Source organism: Papio anubis, chromosome 7, assembly GCF_008728515.1.
Source record: "Papio anubis isolate 15944 chromosome 7, Panubis1.0, whole genome shotgun sequence".
Taxonomy (NCBI): domain Eukaryota; kingdom Metazoa; phylum Chordata; class Mammalia; order Primates; family Cercopithecidae; genus Papio; species Papio anubis.
This window is the reverse complement of record NC_044982.1, coordinates 42,658,474-42,675,892: the sequence shown is the minus strand read 5'-3', so window position 1 is coordinate 42,675,892 and position 17,419 is coordinate 42,658,474. Positions and strand designations below refer to the sequence as shown.

The 17,419-nt window shown below is 42.9% G+C and overlaps 1 protein-coding gene across 13 annotated transcripts in view; it reads left to right on the top strand.

The window, feature by feature from the left end:
* Positions 1–17,419, top strand: part of SYNE2 (spectrin repeat containing nuclear envelope protein 2) — a 374,347-nt gene that overhangs the window by 21,723 nt on the left and 335,205 nt on the right. The window contains exon 1 of one of the 13 annotated variants that reach the window (XM_021941287.2): positions 473–600. The exons of 11 other annotated variants lie outside the window; for them this stretch is intronic. The gene's annotated coding sequence lies outside the window, so the exon portion shown is untranslated. One more of the 13 variants, XM_021941288.2, reaches the window with a different exon arrangement.

Genomic DNA, 17,419 nt, shown 5'->3' with positions numbered 1-17,419 from the left:
GTTCAAAAGAAAGATGTTTATTTTTAGAGGCAGAAAATATTTTGAGCCTATTTGCCATAACTGCTTTTTTTAAGAAACAAAAACGAATGGACTTTACAAGTGGGTAACCTCAAAGGGAAAACAAAAATCTTGCAAGAAGATTTAGCAATATATAAAAGTTTGGAAAACAAACTTCATAAAGTAACTTTTTATGTTTGCTTAATCAAAATTAATATTACTGTAATTATTCTGAAATTCTCTTTTTCCTTGCATTTCTTGCCAAATAACTTGATTTAATGACATAAAAAATAAAAAATGTCAAAGGGGAAAAGTATTTAAAGACATTTTGTTGTTAGTACAAAGGGTGTGGTGTTATCACTAGGAGACAAGCAGAGTTTTCAGAGATGGTGTCATCTAAATTAATTTTATCTTCTTCATGATCACATGGATTAAAAAAAATTCAAACTTCTGATTTTTTTTTTTTTTTAAATAGGTTGTTGCTATGTTGTCCAGGCTGGAGTGCGGTGGCTACTCACAGGTGTGATCATGGTGCACGAAGCTTTAAACCCTTGGGCTCAAGTGATCCTCCTGCCTCAGCCTCCCAAGTAGCTGGGACTACAGGTGTACACCACTGTGCCATACTTTCAAGTCTTTGATTTTTAAGGAATCCTGATTTTATTTTAGCAGGATAATTTTTACTTTATGAGGCCCAGTTTCATGTAATGATGCAGCATGTGATACAGATAAAAATCAAAGACCAGAGCTAACAGAACGGCCCTTCCTTCTCATAGCATCTTTATGAACCGTTGTGAGTAAAGATGATTCCCAAAACCCTTTACAGATACTAAGTTCTATTTAAAGATTCACAATAACAATGACAACATTTTAGGGCTCTCTTCCAACACCATCACTTCCTCCTTCTCCTGGGAAGTTAAGCTTGGGGTGGAGGAGGTGCAGTGGTATTCCTGGACTAGCACGCCCATGCTGTTGCCTGCGTTTGGAAACACAGACCTTTATGGGACACTGAGCAATGGGATTGGTGATGTACAAATACGTTGATGGAGACTAACAGAATAGAAAAAGAAAATGAATTAAGTAACACTTGTCAACCTCAGCCAGTCATGGGGGGAAGCGCCCTCACTTATTAAACAATAACAAATAAAACGTTTGAAATGCCAATATTTATAGTAAATTGCATTTTCTGTCTTTTGGCATGAATCTTAAGAGGTATATTTGAGGGACAACAGTGTATGGGCCAAAGGGAGGCTTCACTGCCCAGGTGAAAGAGCTCGCTCTTGCCCTCTGCAGGGCTCCGAGGCTCCCAGACCAGTGACTTGATGCCGGAAACCCCAAGGCAGAAGGGAGACTAGCCAAAGTGCATATTGCAAGGGGTGCATCTTAAAGGCCCCTCTGACTGACTTTGCTGTACTCTAGGGAGGTCTGTGGACCAGGATCACCCAAGTGATTCCAGTTTAAACTATGATGGACCTGTTTTATGAAGGTACAGGTATGAATTTGGTGGCTATGGATTGAGCTACTTGTTTAAAACTTATTTAATTGGCTGGGTGTGGTGGCTCACGCTTGTAATCCTAGCACTTTGGAAGGCTGAGATGGGAGGATTGCTTGAGCCAAGGAGTTTGAGATCAGCCTGGACAACACAGCGAGACCCTATCTCTACAAAAATTAAAAGAAAAAGTTAGTGGGATGTGGTGGCACACGCCTGTAATTCCAGCCACTTGGGAGGCTGAGGTGGGAGGATCGCTGGAGCCAGAAGTTAAAGGCTGTAGTAAGCTATGATCATACTACTAAACTCCAGCCTGGGCGACAGAGCAAGACCCTGTCTCAAAAAATAAACAAAATCTTATTTAATTGCAGTAGTGGATACCATTATATATTTTTTAATTAAAAAAACAAGCAATAAGCAAATATGTTCCTTTTTTTTTTTTTTTTTTTGGGACGGAGTCTCACTCTGTCGCCCAGGCTGGAGTGCAGTGGCGCAATCTCGGCTCACTGCAAGCTCTGCCTCCCGGGTTCACGCCATTCTCCTGCCTCAGCCTCCCGAGTAGCTGGGACTACAGGCTCTCACCACCACGCCCGGCTAATTTTTTGTATTTTTAGTAGAGATGGGGTTCCACCATGTTAGCCATGATGGTCTCAATCTCCTGACCTCGTGATCCGCCCACTTTGGCCTCCCAAAGTGCTGGGATTACAGGCGTGAGCCACCGCACCTGGCCCTCAAGTATGTTCCTTTTAACTGCATTGCTAATCTTATCAAATAAACTGAGAGAATACAGTGAGTTGTTCAAAGCCTCCCAGTGAGTCAGGGAACAAATAAGACAGATCAGAAACCACTGTCCCTGGATACCCAGACTGTTACTTAGTCCAACAGACCTGTTATTGAGGATTAACATCCACTCAGAGCCAGAAATAGACCAATTGAGACTAAATCAGTTTTGATTGTTGGTCTCTAAGGTTGAAGGGATGAGGGATACATTAATTTGCTGGGCAATTGATTTTCCCTTGGGATAAGAGAAAAACAAGACCAAAATTGTCAGTCATCAAAAATGGCACAGCCACTTTCGTTAATAAATTATGTTTGGGTTTGGAAAACTTCCAGCCCTATAAATAGATTATGGGAAGCCTTCAGGGAGAGAAAAAAAGATGCACCATGACTGCTTTCATATAAAAAAAAAATAGCAGCCCCATTGAACTTGGAGAAAAAAATGAGAGGCCTATAACCTAGAACTTTGGTCAAAATAAGAACTGTGATTCATAGCTGAAACTTTACTTTTTAAGTTTGTTACCACTCACTTCCAAGTTTAGAAGGGATAGGTCAAAAGTTTGGCAGGAGGATTTTTGGGAACGATTTGTACAAACAGGAGATTTCTGAGCAGTTCCATTTTTCCTGCTGAGAGGTGGTTAATTTGGTTGCTTACATTCTCATATTTTGCCATAGTAGAGATTAAGAAAACCACTGGAGTGGAAATGAGAACCATCTCCACATTTTAATATTGTGATTGAAATAGAATTATGGAATGCTTCTGAAGATCTACAATGTTGTAAAGTGACACCATTCTGATTTTCTGGGCTTCTCATAGGAATGTTGATAAAGTCAGCAAGTGGAGCTTGGTGTCTCCGTGTGTGTGTGTGTGTGTGTGTGTGTGTGTGTGTGTGTATATATATATATATGTATTTTTCCTTTTTGAGATGGAGTCTCGCTCTGTCGCCCAGGCTGGAGTGCAGTGGCGCAATCTCAGCTCACTGCAAGCTCCGCCTTCCGGGTTCACGCCATTCTCCTGCCTCAGCCTCCTGAGTAGCTGGGACTACAGGCGCCTGCCACCATGCCCGGCTAACTTTTTGTATTTTTAGTAGAGACAGGGTTTCACCGTGTTAGCTAGGATGGCCTCGATCTCCTAACCTCGTGATCTGCCCGCCTTGGCCTCCCAAAGTGCTGGGATTACAGGTGTGAGCCACCACGCCCGGTCGTGGAGCTTGGTATTTAACAGTGGAGTTGGGGATGAAAGAGGCGTTATCTTTCATGAGTATATGTGTTCCCTATGTGTGTGTTCTTTGCTTTCTTATTCTCTGTCTGTGTCTTTTTCCCTGTGTTTCCCTGACAGTTCTACTTTATGACTGTCTATAAGGTTCTACTTTATGACTGTCTATAAACTGTGGTGTTCTGTATTTCATAGTCAAGGTCATTTGCATTAGTTACACTTTTTTTTTTTTTTTAATTAAAACTTTTTTTTGAGACAGGGTCTCATTCTGTTACCCAGGCTGGAGTGCAGTGGCATCATCACAGCTTATTGCAGCCTCGACCTCCTGGGCTCAAGTGATCCTCCCACCTTAGCCTCCCTTGAGTAGCTGGGACTACAGGTGTGTGCCACCGCACCTGGTTAAGTTTTTTTTTTTTTTTTGGTAGAGATGAAATCTTACTGTGTTACCCAGGCTGGTGTCAAACTCCTGGCCTGAAGTGATCCACCTGCCTTGGCCTCCCAAAGTGCTAGGATTATAGGCTTTAGCCATCACACCCAGCCTAGCATGGTGTTCTTTGGATGGTGAGTGGCTGGGTGAATAAGAAATGGCACCTGTGGCAACATGATCGTGATCTCCACCCTGTGAGACTGGCGTGTCTAGATCTCCTTGGCCTGTAGTTGGTACACCCACACAACCCGATAAAGCCAGTAGCCCTGGTAAGAGGCTTGCGTGTGGAGGCAGTGAACACCTTTACGGGGAGCTGGGGAGGATTGCTTGATTGTCCAGAGAAGTTGGTTAATGTCTCGTATTTGGGGCCACACAAGAATCATTTGCTGATAATCATTTGCTGACAGGCATTCTACCTGGATTCTGGTCATTTTGTTTCTGCTGCTGAAGCCTCCTTTTATTTTTTTTCTGTATTTTTATTTTTTTTGAGACAGAGTCTCACTCTGTTACCCAGGCTGGAGTGCAGTGGTGCGATCTCAACTCACTGCAGCTTTCACCTCCCAGGTTGAAGCAATTCTCCTGCCTCAGCCTCCTGAGTAGCTGGGATTACAGGCATCTGCCATCAGTCCCGGCTAAATTTTGTATTTTTAGTAGGGATGAGGTTTCATCATGTTGGCCAGTCTTTTCTCAAACTCTCCCGACCTCAGGTGATCCACCTGCCTCGGCCTCCCAAAGCGTTGGGATTACAGGCGTGAGCCACTGTGCTCAGCTTGAAGCCTCTTTTAAAAGCAGTGATCAAAAAAGAAAAAAATCTAGGCATAACTCTTAAATTATCTGACTGAAGCCATTAAATGATACAGTTTGGACAGGTGTGGTAGCTCATGCCTTGATCCCAGTGCTTTGGGAGGCTGAGGTGGGAGGCTTGCTTGAGGCCAAGACCAGACTGGGCAACATAGCAAGACCCTGTCTTTACCATAAAAAGGTCAGTTGGGTGTGGTGGTATGTGCTAAGGAGTTTAAAGGAGCACAAACTGCCTCATGAGCCAAGAAGACTAATGGGAGAAACTGAAGAACCATACCATGATCTACCCCAACCTTGAGTTGGGCTAATTTATCTCAATAACAAAAGACATTGAAAAGTCTCCTTTTGTGCAAGTTTTATCAGAAGATTGATTTAAAAACCTTTTTTTTTTTTTTTTTTTTTTTGTAGAGGATGACTCCCTTAGCAAGCAGGAAAAGAAGACTCAACCCTCTGAAAATTAACCTCTGTGCATTCTTCACTAGAGTCAGCCCCAGTGAACCTGAACTGTGGGTAGACGAAGGAGTCAGGCACAGATCCAGGCCATGAATTCTTGGGAGAAGCAGTTGGAGCCCACAAAGAGTCTCCATCCCCTGAATTCTGACTGTTACCATAAATAGTGGGTAGCTGTTCATTTCTTCCAGGAAAGGCCCAGGTGGCCGATGTATCCTATAAAGGAAGCTGGGAAGGTGGGAAAGCCGATCTGGCTGACCGTTAATTGTGCACAGATAGAGAAGGGAGAGTAATCCCAGCACTTTGGGAGGCCGAGACGGGTGGATCACCAGGTCAGGAGTTTGAGACCAGCCTGGCTAACACGGTGAAACCCCGTCTCTACTAAAAAATACAAAAAAAAAAACTAGCCGGGCCAGGTGGCGGATGCCTGTAGTCCCAGCTACTCGGGAGGCTGAGGCAGGAGAATGGCGTGAACCCGGGAGGTGGAGCTTACAGTGAGCTGAGATCCGGCCACTGCACTCCAGCCTGGGCAACAGAGCGAGACTCCGTCTCAAAAAAAAAAAAGAGAAGGGAGAGTGGTAATATGCAACTTTAGTAAGGAACAAAGGGGCTTCCAAAAGTTCACTTGCTCCAGCCTGAGACAGAGGAGGTAAAATAAATCTATTCAGATAAATAAGCAACAGAGGACAAAAGTATTTTTGTGTTTTCCCTTTGGTATCCACAGATAGCATATTTTACAAATACCTCAAGATTAAATTCTTCAATTAGTCTGAAAAAGCAACACAAGAGAATTCAACAAATGAGCCAAGGTTATAGTGGGGATACTTGGGTTTATAGCACCAACCAGCAAAGGATATCACAGTGGCATAGAAATTAAATCTCTAAGCTTAGGTTTATTCTTTTTATTAACCACAAGTCACATTCTTAAGAAAACATTTTCTTCTCTAGTTAACGTTTTATTTTATGGATGAGAGCTTTCTAAATTTTATTTTCTTATATTATTAAATTTTCTTATTTCACTTGATGGAAGGGATGTGACAAAGGTTGACGTTAAGTGGTTTTATTTATTTATTTATTTATTTATTTATTTAATTTTTTTGAGACAGGGTCTCACTCTGTTGCCCAGACTGGAGTGCAGTAGCATGATCCCGGCTCACCTCAACCTCCGTCTCCCAGGCTCAGGTGATTCTCCTGCCTCAGCCTCTCGAGTAGCTGCGATTACAGGTGTGCGCTGCTACCGCCTGGCTAATGTTTGTATTTTTAGTAGACACAGGGTTTTGCCATGTTGGCCAGGGTGGTCTTGAACTCGTGACCTCAAATCATCCACTCGCCTTGGCCTCCCAAAGTGCTGGGATTACAGGTGTGAGCCACCATGCCTGGCTGAAGTGGTTTTAAAAAATGTGTGTGGGTTACATATTTTTCATTTAGAAGATGAGGTAGCAATAATGCTAAAAGACTTTGACTAAGAATTCTATGTAAAAAAAAAAAGAATTCTATGTTATATCAACTACCACAACTATTTTTATTTTTATTTTTGTCCTTTTTTTTTTAATGGTTGTTTATATGCATATATATTTATATGGTTACATTCCTATTGAATATCAACATTGGATTCTGTTGATCTTAGTATTTTCTTATTTAATATTTTCTATAGTCTTTAATTTTTTTTTTTTTTTTTAAAGATAGGGTCTCACTCTGGTGCCCAGGCTGGAGTATAGTGGTGTAATCATGGCCCACTGCAGCCTTAACTTCCTGGTCTCAAGCAGTCCTCTAGGCTGAGCTTCCCAAGTAGCTGAGACTACAGGCATGTGCCACCGTGACTGGCTAATTGAAAAAAAAATTTTTTTTTTTTTTTGAGACGGAGTCTCGCTCTGTCTCCCAAGTTGGAGTGCAGTGGTGCGATCTCAGCTCACCGCAACCTCTCTCTCCCAAGTTCAAGCAATTTTTCTGCCTCAGCCTCCTGAGTAGTTGGGATTACAGGAATGCACCACCACACCCAGCTAATTTTTTTGTACTTTTAGTAGAGATAGGGTTTCACCATATTGGCCAGGCTGGTTTCGAACTCCTGACCTTGTGATCTGCCTGCCTCGGCCTCCCAAAGTGCTGGGATTACAGGTGTGAGCCAATGTGCCTGGCAATTTTTTTTTTTTTTTTTTTTTAAGAGACAGATTTTCTCTATGTTGGCTAGGCTGGTCCTGAACTCCTGGGCTCAAGCAGTCTGCCTGCCTTGGCTTCCCAAAATGTTGGGCTTGTAGGTGTGAGCCACCACACCCAGCCAAAGGAAACTTTTATGTTTTTGAATTACCTGTGAAGCTATTACCAGGATGATTGTCTGTCTTCAGTTACTTTGTGGGATATTGCTATAGAATAAAAATTTGGGCCAGGCACAGTGGCTCACGGCTGTAATCCCAGCACTTTGGGAGTATCGTTTGAAGACAGGAGTTTGAGACCAGCCTAGGCAACACAGTGAGACCCTGTCTCTGCAATAAACAAAACAAAACAATCTGATCTTTTGAGTTAGAGATATAATACAGATTAATTTATGTGTCATGTATTTTTGTGTATATTTATATAAATGTATATTTATGGATAATTTTATACTTATATAAATATATAATTGTAAGTATATATATATTTCTAAAGAATTGGAAAAAAATCCAAATTAATTTCTCTCTTAGTTAATTAATCTGCCACATCAGGAAATCTTTTGCTTCATTTCATGCGGATGTCCAGTGGATAAGATGTTGCTTATTCAAAACCACTCAAAGAAACACAAGCTTTGCATAGCCTTAGTAATATGGCCTTGCAGAAACCATTAGAACAATGGCACCATTACCGATGTTTGTTATTGGAAACTAACATATTTCTGATTGACCAGCATATATAGACTATTGAATTATGGAGACCGTTAGCCTTATGGGAATTTTATTCCTCTTTAGAATAGTGTTTGAAAGGAAGAGTTTAAAATCCAAGCATTTCACTGAGGAGAGATAATAAGGCCTACAACCCTGCTGCAGTTTACAGTTTATTGGTCATGCTTTGTGTGAATTATTTGAGCCTTCTAGCAAGCCCTGTGATGCAGGTGGAGCTGTAGATCCTTGTGTAACAGCAGCGGAAGTGGAAGCTCAGCCACCTGCTTTGGTCACGGAATGGGTACACAGAAGAGGGGATGAGAAGTAGTCAGCTCTTTGCATCCTGACAAATGTCAACTTGAACAATGTCATCGTTAGGATGAATTAGTGAGCAGCTAAAATTCCATTTATGGTTTTAATTAGAGATGAGTATACTAATTGATATTAATAATGATGTTAAGTCACCAAAGAAAACTTAAAACATATTCCGTGTATTGTATTTAGTAGGTCAAGGGATTAAAAACAAATAGTCATGTTACTGAATGAGTAACATGTGGAGACCTGGTGAGCGGTGGCTCACACCAGTAATCCCAGCACTTTGAGAGGCCAAGGTGAAAGGATCGCTTGAGCCCAGGAGTTCAAAACCAGCCTGGATAACACAGGGAGACCTCGTCTCTATACAAAGTTAGATAACATAGGGAGACCTCGTCTCTACACAAAGTTAAAAAAAAATTATTTGGGTGTGGTGTCACACACCTGTGGACCCAGTTACTTGGGAGGCTGAGGTGGGAGGATTGATTAAAAACAAATAGTCATGTTACTGAATGAGTAACATGTGGAGGCTGGGAGAGCGGTGGCTTACACCAGTAATCCCAGCACTTTGAGAGGCCAAGGTAAAAGGATCACTTCAGTCCAGGTGTTTGCGACCAGCCTGGATAACACAGGGAGACCTCATCTCTACACAAAGTAAAAAAAAAAAAAAAAAAAATTAGCTGGGTGTGGTGTCACATGCCTGTGGTCCCAGCTACTTGGGAGGCTGAGGTGGGAGGATTGCTTGAGTCTGGGATATTGAGGCTGCAGTGAACTATGATGGTGCCACTGCACTCCAGCCTGTGTGACAGAGTGGGCCCCTATCTCAAAAAAAAAAAAAAAAAAAAAAAAGATACAATTATTTGTGGAAAGGTTACTTATCCTGATCATCTCATTTTGGTATTATATGAAATAGAGGTTGAGACTGTGGACTCAGGATGGAGCTCAGAGACACAGTGATCTTAGAATAAAGCACTTTTACTTCCATGAGCCTTGGTTTTATCTATAAATTGTTGATATGGTTAGTATCCATGTCAGAGAAGTTTTATGAGGATTAAATGACATAATGTATATAAATGCTTAGTGCATAGCAAGCGCTTTTTTTTTTTTTTAAAGGAATTAGGTGGTATTTATTGCAAATATGCTTCTTTATTCTTTTACATTTTATTTATTTATTATTTATTTATTTATTTTTTGAGATGGAACCTTGCTCTGTCTCCCAGGCTAGAGTGCAGTAGCGTGATCTGGGCTCTCTGCAACCTCTGCCTCCCGGGTTCAAGTGATTCTTCTGCCTCGGCCTCCTAAGTAGCTGGGACTACAGGCACACACCACCACACCTAGCTGATTTTTGTATTTTTAGTAGAGACGTGGTTTTGCCATGTTGACCAGGCTGGTCTTGAACTCCTGATGTCAAGTGATCTGCCAGTCTTGGCCTCCCAAAGTGCTAGGATTACAGGCGTGACCCACCACACCTGGCCTATTTATTCATTTATTAAAGTCAGGGTCTCGCTCTGTTACCCAGGCTGGAGTGCAGTGGTGCAAATCATGGTTCACTGCAGCCTCAATCACCAGGCTCAGATGAGGCTCCTACCTCAGCCTCCCAGGGAACTGGGACTGCGTGCACCTGCACACCTGGCTAACTTTTTTTGGTGTTTTTTTGTAGAGATGGGGTTTTGTTATGTTGTCCAGGCTGGTCTTGAACTCCTGGGCTCAAGAAATCCTCCCACCTTGGCCTCCCAAAGTGCTGAGATTACAGGTGTGCACCACTGCGCCCGGCCTTTATTGTACTCTTGATGTGAGGAAATGCCTGTAAATCAAGGCTGAAAATACAAAAAGAAAAAATTATATTGGATGATAAATTCTCTCCTCTACAGGGGTAATTTGAATTTGGGAAAAATTGTTCCAGACACAAGCTTGAAGTTTTCTGAACTAAAATATAAATGTAGCCTTGGTTATATTGCTTATAATACAGAAGCTGGCAAACTTTTTTTTTTTTTTGCATGGGTGTGAGGGGAGTTGGGGAAGTGTGAACTCTTTCTGAAATGAAAAAATATATTGTGCTCTCAGGAAGAGATTTTGTTTTGTGTGCAGAGTCATTGAGTGGTGATGGGTGACCCAGGGAGAGCTGAGAGGTGGGCCCTTGGTGTGGCCCAGGAGATGAAGGAAAGCCGCTCAGGGCAAAGCTTAGAGAGGAGCCACAGCCAGAATGGCAGGGCCAGAGGGGCACCCTGAGCTGCTTTCCCCTCCTGGAGTATTGAGGGTAAGTAAAATGGAGAAAGCAGGCCCTATCGTAGACGACAGTGGAGAAGGTGGAATTTCTAGACCTAGAGAGCAGGCCAGTGCTGCTACAGAAGCCTTCCGGGGGTACTTGGAGCAGTTTCAGTGACATGACCTGAGTCCTGTAGGAAAGGCTTTTCTTCTGAAGACAGAAAAACTAAGAAAAGGGTAAAGGTAGGAGGTACTCGTTGAGAGTGCTTAATGATTCTGTCCATCTATCTCTCCAGTAACTCCTTGCACATCCCCTTGGTACCTGCTTGGCATCAGACTTGATGTTTGAAACTGGATGCAAAGAAGAAAGTGGTACTGTAGGGAGCTTAGGGTGCAGTGAGGTCTCAGACACGGAGATGTGTCTGAGACAAGTGTGGTAGATATGCTGAGATTGTGGCATGGGGTGTGTAGTGGGCACCAAGGCCGATCACCTCACTCTGCCTGGGTCAGCTGGAGTCGTCCATGTGGATGGGATAGGCGAGACTGTGTGTGCAAAGATGGGAAGGTGAGAGAGAACCTGGGGCCTTAAAGAGGGCTTTAATTCTTTGGCCATGTTTGTAGGCTTAGGGCCTATGTGAGAGTGTCAAAAGACAGGGATGAAGTAGGAAGGCCCCAGATGTTGAATTTTAAATGCAGTTGATAGGAAGCCTTTGAAATATTTTAAGCAGAGAAGTAGCCAGAGCAGTGGTTTTCAGAGCTTAATGTGGTGGATGCTGTGGTGTACTGTCCAGATTCGCTTCCAGGAAAGACTCGATGCCCAGCCCCTTGGGAGTGACCCCTTTAGCCATTGCCTCAGCTGCAGTGAACCACCTTACTCAAAGGAGGGAGGTGGAGGGTCCCACACCCAGGGACTAATGAGGTGGGAGTAGGAAGGTTGAGCCATCTAGGCCCAACTTAGGACAACTCTGAGAGCCATGTTCCCTCCAGAGCTCTCCATGGGGTTGGTAGAGGCCATTATTGAGCCTGCGTTGCATCTCAACTTTCTCCTCTGCCCACTCCTGCTTCCTTCTCTACTCCAGCAATCTGGGCCTTTCTCACTGTCTCTCTCAGTGAAGTTGGCAAGGCTCTATTTGGTGTCCCTTGATGTGCTTAGGGCTGGCAATTGTTTCCAGGTGGGGAGCACAGACAATCATGGGGCTCACCTTGTCCATTTACCTTCTCTGAAGGATGACACTCTTGCATTGCCTGTTGCAGCCTCAACATAATTGTTTCCTATATTTTTTCCAATTTTCTAGTTGTTTACAGAAAAATGTTAATTCTGGACCCTGTAACTCCCAAATGGCCAGAGCTGAAGTTACTTCTTCTGTTTTTAATTTAAATATATGTTTTTTGAGACAGGGTCTTGCTCTGTCACCCCGGCTGGTCTGCAGTGGCGTGATCATAGCTCACTGCAGCCTCAAACTCCTGGGTTCAAGCAGTCCTACCTCAGCATCCTGAGTAAACCTGTTTTATTCTGAATATGTTGAACTGGGAGATGTTGAGGTAGTTATGCTGCTAGCTATATACGCATTCAACAATATTCAGCTTGCATTTATTGACTACTTGCTGTGTGCCAGGTTTTCGATTAGGTACCAGGGTCATCAAAATGAAGGATAGTAGTCCTTCCCCATGGGGAGATAATAGTCTAATGAATACTTAATTGAAGCTGAGGGAGACGTCTAGAGAATATGCGAGCTAAATAGATGCTGATTTTCTTAATTGGACGCGGCCTTCCTCCCTCCCTCATTTGCCAGTATGGGATCTTGTTTTATAGTGGAGTGCTTGAGCCCTACACCACCTGTGTTGTGCTAACACAGATAATGATGCCATTTCACAGAGTGAAAGTAGTTTTAACATCCTTACTGCTTGTTTTTCAAATAGGATTCAAAATGCACTGTTGGGTGGACTCACTACCTACAAAAACATACATACAGGGAAACACACACACAAACTTATCACCTCTGTTTACTATCTTTGGCCCAGGAGTGAGGACACTAATGCATCAACAGGAAGATGTGTGCTTAGGTAACTGAGAGCTAATGGTCCTTATTTTTTCTTTTGGCTCTATGATCTTCAGCTAGGTAATGACTTTTTATTAGAATAGTTGATTATAATTTATATAAGACAGGGTGAAATGCGTGCTTTGTTGTCCACTTGTTTATTATGTGGAATTTTCTTCCTTTTTTTAAATCATAGACTTTGATTTTAAGAGGAAGGTAGAACAATGTAGTTTTAAGAATACATTGTGTGATTATTTGGTGCAAAGTCAATTATTAGGTGCACAGTTTATCTACTGGATGTATATCAATTTTATATTTTGTAATTAGATGTCTCAACTGACAGAATTTATCTTGTACTTATTGGAGTAGTAGCCTTATTAATTTTGTGTTTTAAATGATATGGACTGTTCATTCTCTTTTGAGGTGGAGTCTTGCTCTGTCGCCCAGGCTGGAGTGCAATGGTGCAATCTCGGCTCTATGCAACCTCTTCTTTCCGGGTTCAAGTGATTCTCCTGCCACAGCCTCCCAAGTAGCTGGGACTACAGGTGTGCTCCACCATGCCTGGCTAATTTTTGTATTTTTAGTAGCGACAGAGTTTCACCATGTTGAACGGGCTGGTCTCAAACTCCTGGCACCAAGTGATCCACCGGCCTCAGCCTCCCAAAGTGTTGGGATTACAGGCGTGAGCCACTGCCTGGCCATCATTACTAATTAAAGAATTAGTAATGAATTTATAAAGAAAAAAAGAATTTGTGACCAGGCATGGTGGCTCACGCCTGTAATCCCAGCAGGGAGGCCAAGGTGGCTAGATCACAAGGTCAAGAGCTCAAGACTGTCTGGCCAACATGGTGAAACCCCATCTTTACCAAAAAATACAGAAATTAGCTGGGCGTGGTGGCCTGTGCCTGTAGTCCCAGCTACTGAGGAGGCTGAGGCAGGAGAGTTGCTTGAACCGGGGAGGCGGAGGTTGCAGTGAGCCGAGATTGTACCACTGTACTCCAACCGGGCAACAGAGCGAGACTCCATCTCAAAAAAAAAAAAAAAAAAAAAAAGAATTTGTAAAGAAACCCTAAATGTATGGAAATAATAATCATTTGGAGAAAGAAATGACATTTGTGACATTTTTCAATACTAAAGAGAATTTTCCCTCTAGTTTCCAGACTGTCAGAGAACATCACTTAACTTTTCCAGTAGGAAGCCAGGTTTGAACTGATCCTACACCCTCTGTGGGTCCCTAGGGAAGGTGTTCAGCTTGTGGCTGTGGAAGAGAGAGCCCAGCTGATTGTCCTTCAGGAGGATCCAGAGACACTACCCTCACCCAGGCCTCACTGACATTGCCAGCCAGACTGAAGATTTATCACAACCCAGAAGAACTTAGTAACTGAACTGGAAGATATGTAACTTCTAGAGCAGCAAGAAACTGTTTTTTTTCTTTTTCTCATTCCTGATATTTGAAATATGCTTTAATATTGGTGAGATGGTTGGACTTGGTGCTTTTGTGGACTACTGTGAGTACTGCTTTTTTTTTTTTTTTTTTGAGGCAGAGTCTTGCTCTTTCGTCTAGGCTGGAGTGCATTGGTGCCATCTTGGCTCACTGCAGCCTCCGCCTCCTGGGTTCAAGCAGTTCTCCTGCCTCAGCCTCCTGAGTAGCTGGGATTATAGGATTGTGCCACCACGCCTGGCTAATTTTTATATTTTTTGCAGAGATGGAGTTTCACCATGTTTGCCAGGCTTGTCTTGAATTCCTGACCTCAAGTGATCCACCTGCCTTGGCCTCCCAAAGTGCTGGGATTATAGGTGTGAGCCACCATACCTGGCTGAGTCCTGGTTTTTATAGTGTCATAAAATGACACTTATTTAGCTGGAAGAGCTCATAATGTCTAGCTCCACCCTTATGTTATGGATGAGAAAACTAGGGACCGAGTATGCTCAGTACATTCTGTACAAGCTTGGGACAGAATGAGGGCCAAAACTGAGGCCTGCTAAGCCACCAGTCCAGGAGTGATTCTACAACACGGTATTGCCCCCTCATAAGACCATTCAGCTTCCCAGACTGTACTTGGTGTGGCTTCGGGTATCCCAGGCCTGGGTGGGGGGCACCGTCCTTTACTGGCCAGCCAGCCAGCAGCTGTGTGTGCTGGTCCCTGCTTCTCTCGCCATGAGCTGGGATTTTGAGGCCAGGCTTGGTTATATTTTAGCCTGGATGAGCTTGAGTCCTTGTTACTGCTGCCCATTCACCATTCCTGCCCTACTGGAAATTAACCTCATAGTATCACTCACCTAATTATTTTATTTAATTTGCACAGCACAGAGCTGAAGCACAGTGGTGACAATGGCTGGGAATCAAGTCAGGTGAGGTAGCCTATATCCCATCTTGCTGACTAGCCAGTGTAGTGCCTGGAACATACAAACTGCACATTCATACTTTTTGGGTAAATTATTGACAAGTAAAAATGAACGAAAGCTAAACAGTAACAGAACATTTTCTACCCTTTGTCTTCTTGAGATGTTTTAGGAGACTAATCCTTGTTGTTCTTTTCTAATTTAAATTTTTATGAACAATCAAGATGTAACGCAGGCATTAAGATTATTTCTGAGAGATTAAGAACATGGAAATACTGATGCTTAATATTTGGTAGAACCAAAAAAATTATGATATAATATAATTACAACTCTGTAAAAACAAAGTAGGCCGAGTGGGGTGTCACATGTCTGTAATCCCAGCACTTTGGGAGGCCGAGGCAGGTGGATTGCCTGAACTCCTGGATTGCCAAGAGTTCGACACCACCTTGGGCAACATGGTGAAACCTCATCTCTACTAAAATACAAAAAAAAAAAAAAAAAAAGTTAAAGACCTATGATAAAGACAAAAATTATCTAAAAATTCACTGTTGGCATTTGGATGGTGAAACTAGGGGTATAGTTTTTTCTTTTCTTTTTTTGTAGTTTTCTGGAACATTAAAAATTACTTTAATAAGCTTCTCTTTTATAGTACAAAAATCCTCTTAAATACAATGCATATTCCATTTTGTAGAAAATAAATTGAATGACAGTTCGACTTTCTATCCTTACAGTATATGTAACTTACAGTATTTTAAAAAATCCTCTAAAAATAGCTGGATACATTTCTTAACCACTGGCTCTGTTGTGGTGGTGGTGTAGGGGAGGAAAGGGGTGATACCTTTCCTCACCCATCATAAGGGTCATGGCTGACACTTCTATCTGTAACAAAAGACAGGTTAACTAGAGAAAAGCATATTAAGCATTATTGTTAAAGTATAATTAATAATTCTCCTATTAAAGTATGATTTTTATTTTAAAATATTTATATTTTGGAGTCAGGGTCTTGTTCTGTTGCCCAGGCTGGAGTGCAGTGGCACAATCATAGCTCACTTTAGCCTCAAACTCCTGAGCTCAAGGGATTCTCTTTTTTCAGCCTCTTAAGTAGCTGGAACCACAGATACAGGCCACGGCCCCAGGCTAATTATTTCCATTTTTGGTAAAGACAGGGTCTCCCTATGTTGCCTGGGCTGGTGTGAAACTCCTGGGCTCAAGTGATCCTCCCACCTTGGCCTCCTAAAGTGCTGGGATTACAGATGTGAGCCACTGTATCCGGCCCACACTGAAGTATTTAGTCACAGTTTTACATGACACAAGAGTCTTCAGAATGAAGGCCCAAAGACGTCACGGTGAAGACTCAGGGTGAAGTATCCATTTTTATGTTATGGTTCGATCCATGGACAACTATGTATAAATATGATCAGACAAAAAGGATAGGATCTAGTAGTGACAGACTGAGGGGGAAACTCATTCAAATTCTTCTTGGCCTCTCTCTGCAGCCTTCTTTCCATCCAGGTATGGGGCAGGACCCCTTTCTGGAGTGGTTGGGTATTTTCTTTTTGTTGTTGCTGCTGCTGTTGTTGTTGTTTTTTTTTTTTTGAGACAGGGTCTTGCTCTGTCACCCAGGCTGGATGGAGTCCAGTGGCGTGATCTTGGCTCATTGCAGCTTCGACTTCCTGTGCTCTGGGGTGATCCTCCCACCTCAGGCTCCCAAGTAGCTGGGACTACAGGCGTGGGCCACCATGCCCAGCTAATTTTTATATTTTTAGCGGAGACAGGGTTTCACCATATTGGCCAGGCTGATCTCAAACTCCTGACCTCAAGTGATCCACCTGCCTTGGCCTCCCAAAGTGCTGGGATTATAGGTGTGAGCTACTGCGCTTGGCTATTAAGGGGTCTTAGCACTCACAATCAAACAAGGTAGGCCAGAGAATGTCTTACAGTCAGTTCTTACACGGAAAAGCAGGGGGAAGTTTGTTGTAATGTTTTTAGGTTTTATTTCTGGCTTTGGGGAAATGGAGTTCTGATTTCTATGACCCACCTTGATGAAGAGGGATTCCAGTTTCCATGGCTTGCCTCTGGAGAGAACGGAGGGGAGAGAGACAGGAGGGCAGGCGGTCAGAGAGAAACCTTGCTTCTGAGGCCTTTGCTTGGGAGTATAGTTATCGAAGCCCCAACAGTAGATTAGAGGAACGGACTTATTTTTGTGCTTGTTAATGATTTCTAATTTGACGAGGCTCACTTGTCCTGGCAGCCTTCCCATCCCCAAACTACATTTGCTGGGTCCTTTCTGCCTTCATGGGGATGTCTTGAGGTTAGGAAGGTTGAGGTTGCTCCTTTTCCTTTTATGCCTGTTATGACAAGCTTTGCTTTTTTGGACTTCTCCAGGCAGTTAGTTATTGCTGTTCATGCTCCTCTCTGTTCCTGTCTCTAGAAAGCACTTCCCACTTACTCATCTTTGCACCCCAGTGCCTGATATAGTGCCTGGCAAGTCGTAAGCACTCAACTGGTATTTGT